Source organism: Protopterus annectens, chromosome 7.part0, assembly GCF_019279795.1.
Source record: "Protopterus annectens isolate FY-2018-M chromosome 7.part0, PAN1.0, whole genome shotgun sequence".
In the NCBI taxonomy this organism is placed as follows: domain Eukaryota; kingdom Metazoa; phylum Chordata; order Ceratodontiformes; family Protopteridae; genus Protopterus; species Protopterus annectens.
In genome coordinates this window covers 528,798,205-528,815,817 of record NC_056739.1, presented here as the reverse complement: position 1 = coordinate 528,815,817, position 17,613 = coordinate 528,798,205, and positions in this window count along the sequence as shown.

Here is a 17,613-nt window from a genome sequence, read left to right as displayed (position 1 = left end):
TGTGACAGGCTGCAAGCTGACATTTACCGGTGACTGTCCTATTTCATGTTACAGTAATACAACAGTATATCTGTGTCTTATTTGTATGACATTGTTGCTTCTGTGTCTCTATCTGTATGGCTGATTGCCTTGACTCCATACAGGACACTCTCTGCAAGGCAGAACATGTCAGGCTCCTGTGGCTGTTTAGGTCAGCTTCCATGGTCCCTGTCATCTCTCTTTATACCACTTTCACTTCTCACATGCCATACATAACCAGGGGCCAGTTAGGGAGTATTTATTCTGGGCCCGTACACCACAATTACTGTGAAACACAAGCTGGTGGGTTCCCTGGAGCCCACTAGTGGTGGTGGTGGGGTGCAGGCTCCCCATCATGGGACTTAGCTTGCAAGACACATTATGTCACTTGCCAGGAGTTGGAGGGTTTGGTTATGACTTTGCTGGACCATCAGCTGGGTAACTGCACTGACAGTCTTGAGCACTTCCTCATTTGACTGTCAGAGTTGAACATTGGTTGGGCCCAGCCAAGAATGCCATCATAGAGGTGACTAATCAGGGGATTGTAGCAGCATTTTGCAACTTGGCAGTCAGCTGCCACCCCATTCTATCCCTCATCACAGTGCTCCCTTTTCTTTTGTGTCACTTTCCTCTCCAATTTATATTCTATTCCTCCCCATCACCCATAGTCCTCCATCTGAGTTTATATATATGTCTTTGCTTTGTGTTCCCCAACACATTTGTGTCAGCTCCTTCTCGGTTGGCCTTATTCTTTCTTTTGTGCCTGTTTGTCTGCCCCTGTTGCCCCTTCTGTACCATCCTTTTTGACCACAACTTCTCCTTGCTATGTTCCCATCTCTACCCTTCTTGAAAGTATGAGAATTAAGCATCTATTCCCTGTAAAAATTTATCCTTGCTTCCCCTCATCCTGCCATCTTATCCCTTCCTTTTCTCCTGCTGTGTGTTCTTCTTATTTTTCCATTGCCTGATAGTCCTAGACACAAATTTATTGTAAAGTGCATCATCTCAAGAATTCTATATACAAGCTACTGTGATGATTAGGTCACATGACCCTTGTTACACAGTGTCAATCTTTATCTGACATGTGGGGTTTTTGCCAGTGAATTCCTTTATTAGTTTGAATGTGTCATTGTTATCAGCTATGAGTCACATGGTGCTACATGACTATGCTACTTTACCTTTACATGGCCACTAAAATAATATTTGTGGCTCTTTATTTGAGATTTTAAACCCAGTTGAAAGTTTCTTTAGCACTCTAAATCAGGTTTTATTTTATTTTTTATTTTATTTTACATTTGTTGACTGGGCTGGTCCAAGTGGATATATGTCCATTTTCATCAGAGGCCCGGGGAGAAAAGCTCCAAGTGAAAACATTAAAAAACATTAATAAACAGAGTTACAAATATTTTTACAGTGGCAACAATAAGCAAATAATTACAAATAGAGAGTGTTCAAATTGAGCATGGTTATTTCTCACTAGCATTTTCTGTTGCAACTTTGCTTAATTCCAGTACTTGCCTCTGGCAGAATAAAATATGGTTGCTTAATTTAGTTTTTGAATCATCCTCAGTCTGTGGGAATTGTATTGTAAAAGATTTAAAAGATCAGCACTGAGGTATATATTTGTGAGTGAAAAATATTAAAAAATAGTTTTCAGCTGAATAAAAAGAGTGTATAAGTGCTAAAGTATAAAATAATTACATGCAGACTATAGAGTCTCTTAAGAAGTCAGCTTTATTAAACTCATTTTAATTTTATGTTTATTCATTGATAAGTCCATAGGTATCACAGTTCATGTTATGTTGCATGCAGTGTTTTTTTTTTTCAAGTAGACTTAGAAAAGAAAATAACATGAGAATTTAAATGGAAAGCACAGTGGTTAGCACTGCTGCCTCTCAACAGCTGATCCTTGAGTCTGGTTCCTGGATTGGGTACCTTTGTATAAAACCTGCTTGCCCACTCTGATATGTTTCTCATGGTTCTATATCTCAGCTTCATCCCACATCCTAAAGACATGCCAGTGACAATCTGCCAATTCTCCAGATTACTTGTGTGTGGTGTGTATGTGCAAGCCAGACTCTTAATGCTACTATTTGCAACAAGTCTAAGCAGCCTCACACCCCTTAGGGCAGGTTAAACCAGCATCAACTACTCTCTCCCATCCCCTCAGGCCGAACCCCCAGCTTCCATTTCACTAGTCGAACACAGGTCATCTGAGGTACCTTAAGGTCTTTATGCATCTGTGCCACATGGCTGAGTATTTACAGATCAAGGTTTATATGTCATTATGATGGTCTATTCTTTTTAATTTATATGTGTAAAATGTACAGTTGTCATCGCATTAAGTGAATAATTTCGAGCAGCACATATTGACAAATGTCTCCTTACCTCCCTTCAGCTTATATAAAGTCTTCTAATGTGCCTTTTTCAAGATTTCACAGCTTCTGTATTCCTCTCATGTGTATCATGGCATGTATCAGTAATTATTTTGTCTTCATCAGAATTCATTCTTCATTAACTGAAATATAAATATAAATTCTTCATAGTTGATGTATTGTGTTAATTTTTTGTGGAATATTATGAATACAAAGTGCACATTAATTTCAATATTTAATGGCCTGCAAAGCTGTGTAAATTATGCAGTACACAATGATAATGTTTTATTCATCCTGTATACTATTCTCTTTTTTTGTCAGGAAAAGCTAATTATTAAATCATATCTAAAAATAATGCAATAAAGAAAAAAATCTTTACACATGCAGGAGCTTCTTGTGGCTGCATTAAACCTACTTTACAATGACCTGAAAACTGGTATCAGTCTAATAAGAGAGAAGATGAAAAAATATACAGTTGTATTTGTAAGTAATTTTCTTCTTAAATTGTTGACAGTTACCTGCCAGACATTGGAGATATTTAGCCTACATTGGTGAGTGATGTTAATACAATAATTTCAAAGTTATATTTGCATTATTAGAGAGCAAATAAGTACTATACTTATTTTAAACTTTTTTCTTTTACATCACAATGCTGGAACTCTGTATGGAACAGACAGAAAGTAAGTCATTGCTGGTTGGTCTATAGGTATTTTATGCATTCATTCCTCCTTTTTCTAATGATCATTTTAGAGCAAGTATTGGTGCATAGAATGATGTGTAGATTGATCAAATAATTGATTTAATCTTTTATAACCTCCAGGCATACCTTTGTCTCATAATGATTATTCCCTTTGGTAAAAGCATTGTTTATATATTCCGTTTAATATGTTTTATTTGGCTTAAGGTCACTGAATGCTGTCATGTAAAGGTTGTATACTAAATGTTTATCTGATAGCACCAAATAATTTTCTTTGCATGCTTAGCTTCTTCAACTTCACTATGGAGTCTCGATTAATCCCAAAAGGAGTATTGTTTCTCATTCTTACTGTGATTGGGATTGGGGCTAACCTTATTGTTTTTACAACATTTGCTTCTATTAGATGTTTGGAAAAACAATTGTCACCCGTGAACATAATCATTTCTAACTTAGTTTTCACAAATCTGATGTCTGCATTAACAAGAGGATTACCTCGAACACTTACTGGTTTTGGTTTAACAATCCTGTTAAATGATATGGGTTGCCAGGCTATTTTGCTTTGCTCCAGAGCATTTAGGAATCTATCAATGACTTTGACATTTCTGCTTAGCTTTTGTCAAACAATTTCAGTTTCACCAGCATCATCCATATTGTCTTCACTGAAGCCCAAAATTCCAGAATATCTTTCACAAAGCATGATATTTCTGTACATTTTCTGTTATATTTCAAATGGAGAAGTTCTTTACTTCGGAGCTGCTGAAATGAACAACAACATCACAAGTTATGGTTTCAATTTACAATATTGTTTTGTGAATATCTCTGATTTCTTCTCTTATATTCTGTTTGGTGTTCTACAAGCAGTCAAGGATGTACTGTTTATACTGGGAATGGCAGTTACAAGTTGTCATACAGCAGTCTTGTTGTTTTTGCACAATAAGAAAGTGAAAAGCATTCGGAGTTCTGATAGCAGTGGTGGACATTCTGCAGAAATTAAAGCTGCAAAAACTGTGGTAACACTGGTTTCAGTATATGTTCTTTTTTTTGGTATTGAAACAGGTGTTTGGGTCTATTCATTTACTGTTCCAAAAGTGCCTGTCCTTATTTCAGATATTCGGACATTTTCTTCCAGTATGTACACTACATTGTGTCCAGTTGTGGTCCTACTTACAAACCCAAAGTTAAAAAATGCAATTCATTATAAAATGTTTAAGTGAATTCTAAATTTACAAAAATGAAAGATAATATGCTGCCATATGAGTAATTTATAAATGCACTTACTTAGGCATGTAATATTCTACTTTAAAGGTGGCTGAATGTACAACGTTGTAAAGTAATTCTTAGTTATTTAAAAATTTAAATTGATGAAATTCTGACAAGATGCTTACAATGCCTTAAACAAACTAAATCAGTTTGTCTGCCTACATGGACAGCTAAAAAAGAAAAAAAAAAAAAAAAAAGAAAAAGCTTAATACTTTCGTCTCTCTCTGTCTTTCTGTCTCTATGTCAGTCTATCTGTTTACATGCTTGTCTTTCTCAGATAAATGGAGACTTCTTCTCCTGGTGCTTTTTGTGTCACCAGATTATAAACAGTCATTGAATGTTGCGGGAACTTGTTTAAACTTTTCAGTCACTTTGGTTTTATTTTGACTTATTTTTAGATGGTCAGATTTAAGTCTTGGTGTTGTTTAGTGGTTTTAGTCATCCCTCTCTCCCTCCTCTCTCTCTCTATATATACATCCCACAAAGAAGGTTTATCCAAAGTTAGCATACAAATAAATGGTGCCAAAATCATGGACTGAAAGTAAATACCAAAAAGGGTATTGTTATTTCAGGTCATTGATGGAACAGCAGGGAGGGATGGGTGTGGGAGGAGGGTGCTCACCAGTGACTCTCCCTAAGGGGAAATATGTACACTACATTGTGTCCAGTTGTTCACTGTCAACATAGGTTCCAAAAGCATGATTCAAAGAGGGGAGTTGCCCTCAGATGTGATCAACAAGTGTGTGGGGGACAGGGAAAGGAATATTGTTTAAGGCATATAATACATCCAAGTCCCAGATACTCCCTTAAGATCCATGACTGGCCTGAGTGACACTGGAAGAACTCAGGAAGGTAGAAGAATGGCTGGTACATCTGGCGTAAACATGAGGAACTGGTGGCTGAACTGGTAATAATGAGGTCTGAGGGGACCAAAAAAAAAAAAAACATAAAAAAATGCATTATTGTATCCTTTGTGAATCTATCCAGGGGGAACTACCACATTAACAATACTCCCCTAAGAGCTGACCTAGTTGTTTGGGATTTGGAAACTTATGTGGACAGTGACCAAACTTTTGACTAGCATGTGTCCACTGTTATAAGAAAGTCCTTGCATACTGTCCAGCCTATAAACAAAGGGATTGTGTCTAGATATAGAGATATTACGGCCCCTTTAATAAGCCCTCATTAGGCTATTCATTGAGTATAATGTCTCTTTGGCATTTATCCATCCAAACACATGCAACAACTGGAACACCGACAGAGATACCTTACTAAAAGGATACAAGGCCCAAAGAATATGTTCTACATGGATTGATTCGGTGCCCCTTCACTGTACTTGGCATCCTACAAATTGCTAAGAGGTGACCTGTGAATGGCATACAAAGTATCCTCCAGCCCAGTACTGATGGCTCTACTGCACACCAGCATGTCAAATGCTATCAGAAATACTCAGTCTAGGAATCTAAATCTCTTCTGCAATATCAACAGAATGGTTTGAAAGGGCAAGTATATACTGCTTTTCTGGAACATAACTACCCATCCCATAAAAGAAAGCTCATCCATGCCCATATTCAATGCAAATTATATCTATAGATGAGTATTACAGAATTTATCCCAGGATTGTCTCCTATATTGCAAATGGATAAAGGCAGCTCCTAAATGCTTTATCCTATGCAAAGCTCCCCTTAAATTTTCCATTGTGTCATCACAGTTATTCTCATTAGGGGAAAAATACAATTATCAGCCACAGGATGAGAAAGGCCATTTTAACACCAAACAGTATAGGTTAATTCAAGCACCAGAAGGGGACTGGCTATGCTTAAAATGGCATAGAAGTACTTACCTATGAGCATGATGGTACACTGTTTATGTTTTTATATAGCAAGAAAACAAAAAATGCACAGACAGCACCATATAATAAAGTCACTTGCCTTTAATTAAGAGCAAAACCAAAATACACTCATGCATATTGGTTTTATCTTCATTTAAACATTGAATTATGTGAAGTTTGACTGCAGCACAGTTTGATATAATTAATAACTGACCATTTTAACAACAAAATCTGGTCACAATAACATGAATTTGCAATTAAATGGATGGTATCTGTCTATCTATCTATATGTATATGTGTACATTTACTAGAAGAGAAATTTTGCACTAAAGAAACATTCATTTATTTGATAGAGATAAAAGGTCTAAACTTTTTTTGAAATGTTAAGCAAAACATCATTGATTTCAAAAATCATGTTTCCATTTGTGTAAGATAAATGAAAATGATTAACTTTTATTATTTTTAAAGTATATGCGACTTCACCAGAATGTTTTTTTTTTGGTTACTCTCAAGATAATTAGATAGCTATCTTTTTTGTGTATTTACATGTACAAATACCCATTAATTTAATTGAGAAAAAAGAGGCTTAGCTAACTGCTGTTTGAGATGTAGCTGAAACAAGAGACACACTAATGAAGGAAGGAGACTGATGTCAAGGGACACATAAAGGGTGAGAAGAGAAAGACAGCAAGTCCATAATTGATTGTAAGACAAACGTGGTTACCCACCTGTTATTTGCCAAAACACACATTGAGAATGTAGAAGTAAGAGAAGCCTTGTGAAAAAATGGGGTGTGACAGGATATATGAAGGGGGGGGGGTGAGAGAAGGCATTGTGATGATGTTCTTCAGCACAGTCTTCTTACTCTTCTTGGCAGTATGTGGTTTTAGGAACAGTCCCACCCTCCCATCCTCCAACTAAAATCAAAGTAGGTACAGAAGCAATGTAGAGTAGAGGCTAGGGAGTTCAGGAGAAAAAAAAACAAAACACTCACAACACAGGAACTATCAGGCTGGCAGGATGTAGGACCTTCCAATAATGCTGGCAAGCAGCAGGACATGGGACCTGCCAGTAATGCTGGCAAGCAGTAGGCCATGGGGCCTGCCAGTAATGCTGGCAAGCAATAGGACATGGGGCCTGCCAGTAATGCTGGCAAGCAATAGGACATGGGGCCTGCCAGTAATGCTGGTAAGCAATAGGACATGGGGCCTGCCAGTAATGCTGGCAAGCAGTAGGACATGGGGTCTGCCAGTAATGCTGGCAAGCAGTAGGACATGGGGCCTGCCAGTAATGTCAGCAAGTAGCAGAATACTGGAACTGTCAGTAATGCTAATAAGCAAATTGGAGAAGAGACCGTATGACAACAAAGGATCAACTGAGCAAAGGATGGAAGGCTGGGAGCAGACATGAGACTAATAAGTGGTTAAGACTAGTGCATGAGATGGATGCAAATGTAGATGTAAACCCTTCTGGTCTGATGATTGGAAAGAGGAGCAAAGGTTAATGAAGGTTAACAAGCAAGCTCACAATGAATATATGGACAGTGAAATTATACAACTAACTAAATCTGCCATCTTATGTTTTAAATAACATTAAAATTAATAAAGTTTAGTCAATGCATGGTGGTGTTAAAAGGCAGATAGGAGTGAACAAGGAAACCTGCTATGACATAGACTTCAGAGTCTCTTAAATTTAGAATTCATCAAGGCTCCTGTTAAGCAGTTTGCACTTAAGTGGCTTATGTCTTATTTCCATTGAATTTGTTCCATATAAGGCATGCTATATTCCTCATTGTTACTGATTTAGATTCTGCTTCTGTTACCCATTTGTAATGTACACATGAATCAACACAATACTTTACCAATGGGTCTGAAAGAGGCAATTAGACATTCAGTGTGAACTGTTTGCCAGCAGTTCTAGCATTAAAAATAAATACATGACAGAAGTGAATAAGTAACTTGTATTGAATGACTTCTCAGCTTAACTATAATGCTAGAAATGTTATTTCACCTTTAAAGCAGCAGCAGGCATACACATGGCAATGGAGAGGATTCTATGTTTATAATGCTAGAAACTTTTATCAGTTACCATAGAAAACAAAGTGAATACGGTGTCTTATAACAATTTTACAGAAACAAAGAACTTATTTGTATGAGGTTTCAGTCTGAAACAGCATGGCATAAAATAGATCAATGGCACGTGTCCCGTTCTCCAGAATTTTGCTGTCTTTGTTGATGATCCCAATGTAATTTTTGGAACTTTAAAAGCACCATTGTTTCTGTTCTCTGTTTTAGAAGTTGACAGAACTGATAACTAAGTTCGTGCCTAGCAGGTGCTCCAATATGATATCTCACTGAAAGGTCACTGCTTAGAAAAATACAGCAGTATGATTTTTTAATATGGATGCCTTTAAAATAGACTTGCTTGGGGAAAAAGAGAGGATATAGTGGAATCCATTAAATTCATGGTGTAGGGGCTCCAACTGTATGCAAAATGCATGAATTGCTTAGGAGTTTACAGTCAGAGCTACTGTCAAGAAGACCCCCCCCCCATCAGTTTATAAAGGCATTCCTAAATATATTTAATTTATTTGTTTTTATTGTATAGATCAGTATTTTTGAATGCTAAACATAGATTTTAAAGTTGGTAGAATATAGATTCAAGTTAATGCTACTTTAACTGCAATGAAATCTACTGCATATTTTATGAAAATGATTGTGAAACTTATCTGATCCTATGCAAAAAGAAGTAAAGACACACGTATAATTAAATTCAGAAATGGTTTAGACAACTGCATGGGTGATGACAAATTAACACATTGGCCATAGGCTTTATGGGTGTTTGACATATAAGTATGTGTATTATTATTGATTGAAGGTTTTAAGATAAAATAGATATAAAGGTATTCTAGCAGGTTTTAACCTAGCTAATTATGTGATAGTATTACTGCACTGCTAAGGTTGGGTGACACATTTTTCTGCTGGGATATAGTCTCTCAGATGCCTTCTCATACATATGTAATTAACTTTGAGACAGATACATTTTATCACTTCTCATCTCATGATGATAAAAACAATGTCATAACCTCATCAAGTAAGCATAGTTTCACTCATACATCATATCATTCTCATTCAAACCCAATTGCTTTCTTTTTTAAATGATATCATTAATAAAACACCTGAATGTTACATATTTTCATCTTTTATTTATAAATAAACTGTCTTCCCTGTTATTTATGAAATTAATGCTGTAATTGTATATAATAATATTGTCATTTTGCCTGTTTCAAGTTACTGGTGTCTTCATTAGCATACACACTGTTAGAATTTGTTCCCTAAGCCAGCCCACCAAAAATTTCACTCAGCGTGCCTCTTCTCATTTTCAACATGTAATTAATGAAAAAGACAGCCAGATATCTAAAACAATCTCAAATTGGATAAGTCCAAATTACTCTGCAAATTGGAAACAATTACTAACTGTAATATCAATAAATGAATTTGATTTACAAAAAAACTTTCAAATAACTGATAAAAACAATTTGCCATGGCACATATTATGTATTATATGCACTATAACATAACTAAACCCATTAAAACTTGTATGATTAATTATTACATTGAATAATTTAGGAAAATTATTAATGCAAATATAAATTTAAAAATGTGGTTTGATCTTTTAACACCATTTATTGTCACAAAGACCTTTCCACATAAAATGTATAGAGAAATTATTAATTCCTGGGAACAGAAAGGATTTGTTTGTTGGCTCCAATGTATCAAAGAACTAAAAGCTTTAGATATGCAAGTAATAAAAACAACACACAAAAGTCCGCAACAGGACTGGCTAACTTTACAGAGTATTCTGTCATATTCGCAAGATTTAAGTAGAATAATTAACAATTCTTCATTTAAAGATACACCGAAATTTAGGAAATACATATATGAAATCATATATAATGACTTTGACATGGAAAACAGTATTTCAAAATTTTACAAAATACTGATAAACTATAAAACAACACCCAAAACCTCATATTGGAAATATATAGCAAAAGGATACTCAATACAGTTAACTGAAGATATTAAAACAAATATCTTATTATCGATAAAATATACATCCATTATACAATACTGGAAAGTTTTTAATTGGAAATGCTTGCACAGAGCATTCTTAACCCCAGACAGAATCAATAAATTTAGTTCTTCCATAAAATGAATATGTTGGAGATGTGAGCAAGTACACAATGCAGATTGGAACCACATTTTCTTTGATTGTGTTAAAATTAAGCCATTTTGGAATGGTATTAATAACTTTCTACAAACTTTATTTAATGAATCATTTTATTTAACTAAAGGTCTTGTGTTATTAAATGTGAACAAAGGTCCTCATTTGAATAGGTCAAACATGTATCTAGTATGGACTATACTTGCAATTTCAAGGAAGTGTATAACAAGAAGATAGAATACAAACACAATACCAACTTTGGAAGACTTCTACAGCCTACTGAAGACCACAGCATTATTAGAAATTAAAATTACAGAACTAAGAATTTATCCAAAGCCATTTATCAACAACCCTTGGGGGAAAGTCTTATCGTTGATTGACACTATACAATAATTGATCAGACACTCTGATAATGGATTGGACATACTTATAAAGTAATTGTATACATTAAGATCTGTTATAGTGTCAGGCTAATGTAAATAGTGTACATAGTCATTTAAGATGTTATGTATAAATACTATGGAATTCATTCAAATGTATTTAAAAATAAAAAAAAATTGAGAAAAAAGACAGTCAGTTCACCAGTCTGTCATATTCTAATAATCTGGTACAGGAACCCACGACTTACTAGAGCCGAATGTTTTTTGCCCACTATGTACCATCAGTATGTAGCAATGATCTATTTGGGATGTGGAGGAAAGAGGTGTATGAGTGTTACATTAACTATTAAATTCAATGAGGTGTGTTACATGAAGAACAAAAAAGTACCACTGAACAGTTGTTTGCTCCTTCTTGCATTGAGACAGAAATGCTTAGTTTAGGCATCTTTGAACACATTTGTTAAAATCAGAAAGTCAGTACATCTTCATTGTAACCACACTTTACAACCTTAAGAATGTGTGCCAACATTGTTTCCTTCTCTCTCTCAAATATATCATTTATGTTACAGTTGAGTTTGCATTTGTAATGTTAAAAATGCATTAATAGCTTTTGTTTTCACTTTTTGATTTAGAATGTTTACCTTTCTAAAATGGGAAGTTAAATTGAGGAACTCTGTATTCTATACTGGAGACCTATACTTTACACCATTCTGCTTTGTCAAGTATCAAAATGTCAAAGCATGAAGGTCATCTGTTTCCTGTTGTCAGTGTTTCAATACATTGTCAGTGGCAACATCTGAGATTGCATCAGTCTGTGGTTTGCTGGACTTGGGGAAAGTGGAGAAGGCAAGATTGTCTTTTTCTTTGTACTTTTTCCCTTTGCTACAAGTTTGTGTCACATTAGAGTAAGTATATGTAAAGTTCAGGGCATGGTGGTTTGCTTACACAATGGAGCATGGAGAGAGCTTGTCCCTTCCATGCAAAAATGTTATGTTGTGATTTTTTTTCTATTATTTCTTACATTCACTAAGAAAAAATGCAATTAGTCTTCCAGAGTATGGTCCTTTACATGTTATTGAAAATAATCTAAATAGTATGATTTCCAACTGTAGTGCATATGTTATTTCAATTTTCAAGAATAATAACTACATTCTGACATTAAATTTTGCTTGATATTATGTAGTAGCTAATCATCTGTTTTATTTCTAGCACATTTACTTGGAGGACATATAGCCAGGGGGCAGCAATGACTTTATACAATTATCTGTCACATGACACTTGCCAGCCTTATTTGACACTGAAGCCAACAATTCAAACAAGCTGTTCACAAAGCTAAGCATGGGAAGTCTGTGAGATGTACACCATACACCATTACATAAGATTCTAATGGCTGAAATACCCTTAAGAAGCCCTTATATGTTTATGGATGTACATTCTTATGTATTATTTCTCTTGCTTGTTGAAGTTAATAATAAACTTCAGCTTTTTCTTGCCTTTTTTCTGCTGTGACTTGTTACTTTTTATTTGGTTATTATTGGTTGTCTGCATTTCTTGGTCAAAGATTTTTTCTCTACTGTTGCTAGCCCATAATGTTTATTTAAGGAATTTAATGTAATACAATGAATTGACTAAAAATGAGTAACATCCAAAGGCTGTAGGCTATGATGTCCCACCACAGCTGATACCACAGCATGTTTGAAGACCTTAAATCTTTAAAATGTCCAGTGACATTATATGCTTAGTCTGACAGCCACTGAAAACAATGTCTGTTTTAGAAGATGCCAACTTTATGTCATGTCTGGTGCATATATTCTCTAAAATGAAAGTTATTTCCTTTTGCCACATAGTTTTCATATCTTATCTTTGATCTGTATAGTGGAAATAACCTTAATGATCTATCTAGTAGACTGTGGGATATAACATACATGTATGCTATTTAACCAATTCCTTTAATGTCTTTTCATGAAAGCTAGGAAGATTGCTTCAAACTCTTTTGAGGTTTTTCTAATTGCCTCCATATATTTGAGATCACAGAACTCAAAGTAACTAGCATTTAAAATATTATTACAGTTTTTATGTGGTATGTCTGCATTATGCCTGCACATTATTTTTAAGTACCACTGTGTGGGTAAACAAAAATGGAGGTATCACTGCTGTCTGTACTAAAAAGGTGAAACAAGTTATACACACACATATACAACACACACACATGCACACACGTACATATACATATATATATATATATATATATATATATATATATATATATACTACTTATCCATTTCAAATATTTTGCAAATATTGGTAGTGATTGAAGTTACACATGGAAACTTTTTTCTTCTGTGGAGATTTTGCAGGAATTTGTTTCATAAACAATTTCTTCAAATTTTTGTACTTTATATTAATAAACTGTTTCATATCCTCTACTATGTTTCTACCTATATACTGTAAAAACCCACTCAATAATCTCTGGTTATTGTTATAGAACATTTTAATGAGTGGACTTTATACCATGGAATGTAGGAGAGAAAAGACACCTCATTTTGGCAATGTTTCAGCAATTATAATGTGATCAGTAACTTCAATACAATAATTAGTGTTGTGATAAAATATAATACAATTGATATTAATTATTCATCATTATACAATGACTGGCCATTAATATTCCAAAATGAGCACGCCGATTGATCAGCCCAATCAGCATTCCCATTGTAAATCCTAGCACATACCAATGGAAAAAGATCCGGTCTCCTGGCGTTTTTTCCATTGGTATATACTGTAACTTTTAATTTTTTTTTTTTTTTAACAAAAAAAAAAAATTCTGAAATCCGGACTCCAGACATACCAGAGAGACAGGTCAGAGAAAATAAAAGGTACATTTTTCAAAACTAAAGACGCCCACCTAATTTTCCTTGTATTTCCTCCATGCTGTCTGTCTCCTGACACTAAACTGTCTGAAACATTTTTTTAATTAAAAAAAAAAAAAATAAAAGGAGCAATGAAGACCTTTTCTCTGTTGCTTCCTTTTCACTACACTGATGTACTGCATAAATGTGGGAACATAAGTCTCATACACATGTGCAATACATCTGACAAAGCCCTCATGATTAAACCATACCAACCATGGGTGAATCTTTAATATACCACACCAACGTCATTGGTTATTGCTTAAATCGCTTAAAAGTCAAATGTTCAGCCAAATAAACTATCATGATTATGGTAAAATATCTTATTAATCTACTTTTCATAATGAAGATGTAGTTTGAAACATATCTGCTTATTTCATGTTTTTCTACTATGGATTGCAGAACTGCCAAACAGTTCTGCCTCACAAATGATGGAAAACAATGCCTGAAACACAGAAGGGCAAAAAAGTTAAACTGTAAGAGTTTTTTTGCATGGAGGCAAGCCATCCAAAATTATGTACACCATCACAAAAATAAATCATTGCTGGCATACATTTAAAAATTGTGCACCGGTAATAATTTCTTATAGAAAACAGTGATTAGTGTTATATTGCTTTCAGATACCGATGCTCTCTGAATTTTATCTAGGCTATCTGTACAGGCAGCATTTAATATATAGCATTTATGTTTAGTCTAAAAGCGCTTTCACATTTAACAAAATAATAGGTTTTGAATTTCTCATCACTAAATAACTCTCAGTCAATAAATTGCTTTCCAGTAACTGGTAATACATTTCTGAATAAATATTCCCCACATTAAATGGCTTGGTAAACAGCAGACACTAATTCAAGCAATTTAACTTAAAATAATATTATACTTGGACAGCACACAAATTCTTCTCCTCAGATTGTATTCCCTTTACTTTCTACCAAAAATGGTTTTGATGGTTTTGTGTTTGTGTGACCTTTACTTACTATGCTTTGGAGCAAAAATATAATAAAGTGATACTTCTATTTATTAAGCAAAAACATTTTAGTCAACCTTCAAGGAAATGCCCCTCAAACATACCCTTCAACTGTCCAGATTTTCATAGATTGTCCAGATTTTTGCTTCATATTTGTCATCTATTCCTCATAAAATTTATAATGACATATGTCCCACTGCCAGCCCAGCTATCTGGAATTTTATAAATAATTTTGTCATTTGTAAATATTGACATGATTTAAACATGTATGTTATGTACTGAGCTTCAAGAATGTAACCACGGCATACCCTGCTGGAACATAGAATATTAACTTGCAAAACTTAAGAATAGTTGAGGTTAAGTTACTTTATAGCCTGACCATAAACAACAGATGTTATCTCTCAGTTTCAATGCAGCAAGGAGACAGGATGTCTAGAACTATGGTGCCTTCTGCATTATTTTGTAAGTGTTTTATTGTTTTACAACTTCCAAGATCTGCAGACTTCTGAGAGATATGTATTTTTAACACAGGGATGTTACTTTCTATTAGTTTCTGTTTTAGCCTGGGAACTGAAGTCAGGTGACAAAAAGTGATGTCTTTATGGCAGTTAACTAAAGCTTCTTAAACTAAAATGTACTGAATAAATAGATATCTTACCCACATGCATTCTTACACCCATGCTGGATCTCATTATTTATTTCACTGGAATGTCTTGATGGTTGTTTTCTTTTTAATTTATGTTGCATTAGATAGCATTGATTGCACTAGATTGCCTAAATGCTTTAATATTTATGCATATGTCTTGTTTTAACATAGGTGTTGTAATGCAACTTGATGCAAATGTTTTTTACACTCCTTTTCTGTTGCTCCTTCTTCCCTGGACTTAGCCTGTTACAACTACAGATTAGGGACGCTAGTCACACTTATAGCTAAGGTTTTATTTTGTCAGAGGGAGGACAGTCTATACTGGATATATATTATTGATGGATAGTTTAATAGATTTGATTGGACTCTGTCTTGTTGGTCATGATCATAAGCAAAAGATGTATACTCTATAACCTAAGTAGACTATTTGCTTCCTGACCCATGTAGCCATGCTTTTGCTAAAGGGCAATTACAGTAGTTTTGTCATACCAAGGTCAGGTTCTAGTGGTTTTTAACTACCTTAGACTTAATGATAATAGCCTGACTAGTGCATGCTTTTTATGGTATCTAAGCTAAATCTTCAAGGTACTTTATCCAGATACATGACACCTTTGGTATTACTCTTTTTTCAGTTTTATTTTATAATTCTTTTATGGAGCAGCAGTGGGTGAGCAGTCCAATGCTTCCCAACACTAGTATGTTTTTCTCCCTGCTACTTTCTAATGCTATTCTATACATGCAACAATGTCCCATAACATGTAATATGCATTTGTTTGTTTGCTATACTAAATAATTTCAGGGAGTTTTGTGGTTAGGCGCTAGGTTTTTGAGGTAGGGTACTTGGATGCCACTCTATCCAAACTACCTTTTATATGTCAATAGGACATCATCTAACACTGTGCTTAATATATTCACAAAGTTCATACAAATCACTTTCTTTAAAAATAATTGTATAGTTTTTCTTTCTTCTTTTTATACTGAAATCTTAAAACATTATGATTAAAGTCAACACTTGAAATATAAATGGTCTTCAAGATAATAAATAAAATAAACTGATTATGCACCTAATTTACTAGGATAAAGCTAATATATATTTTTTTATTTACAAGAGACATTCCTGACAAATGACCAGTGGGATAATGATAGGAAAAGGAACTGGGTCATATAATATCAGCTGGAAATAGTCTTTCCTCAAAAGGTACAGCTATCTTAATAAAAAAAAAAAAAAAACCTCCCTGGGAAAATTTTAACCACTAAATCAGACCCTAATGGTTGGTGGTGTCTGTTTTCCTGTTCTTACTCTCAATTTAACTGCCCTATACTTTTTCTTCACATATATAGCCCATGTTCCAACCAGCATCTATACGTTTATGAAATTCACAATCTATTATTGCAGTATACTTATCATTTCTATATTGTAGGGGGTGACTGGAATGTGCTTATTGACCCCTTGAATGACAGCTCAAATAAAAGCAGGAAGTAACCCCCCCAACTGACTGCATCTATTCAAGACTTGTTAAATAATTTCAAGTTAATTGACCCATTTCAAATTTTTGATCGTGATAGAACAGAAAATAAATATACCTACTCCAAGGCATCTCATAAAATGTAGTTTACAATTGACTTTTTCCTAATTTCTGATGTCTTCTCAAATAAAATTAATAATTTTGTCCATGAAGCAAAATCTATCTCAGATCATTCCAATGTGTCTTTGACCATCAACCCAACACAACACACTAATGGCCATGCTAGCAATCCCACCCGAACATTAAATAGTAATATCCTTAAAAAAGATGATGCTATAAATGAAATTAACCAATATCTGAAACAGTTTTAGCTTGAATCATGTATGTGCTCCATCCCTTTTGATGTTCAGTGGGCTGGTGCCAAAGCTGTTATCAGAGGGATACTTATAAAAAAGCGTATTTTTATAAAAAAAGGAACACATGCATATCAGTGACCTTACTGATGAGTACAAGAAAATTGATTTACAACTTCAAAATAACTACTCTCTAGACTTAGAAAATAAATTACATGAGACTCAAAAAAATTTATACTCCTTTTATCAACAAAACCAATCCTTAGCCAAATTAAGGCTCCTGTATAGATACTCGGAATGGGCTCGAACCCCCTCTAGAACACTGACCAAACTAATAAACATCAAATATGGCCCAAACTATATATATGAATTAAAATATGAAGGAAAAACTCTATACAAAAATTATGACATTGTTAATTATTTCACAGAAATCTTTAGTGATATTTACAACCCCAAAAATCAAACTCATAAGGATAACTACAAAGAATTCCTG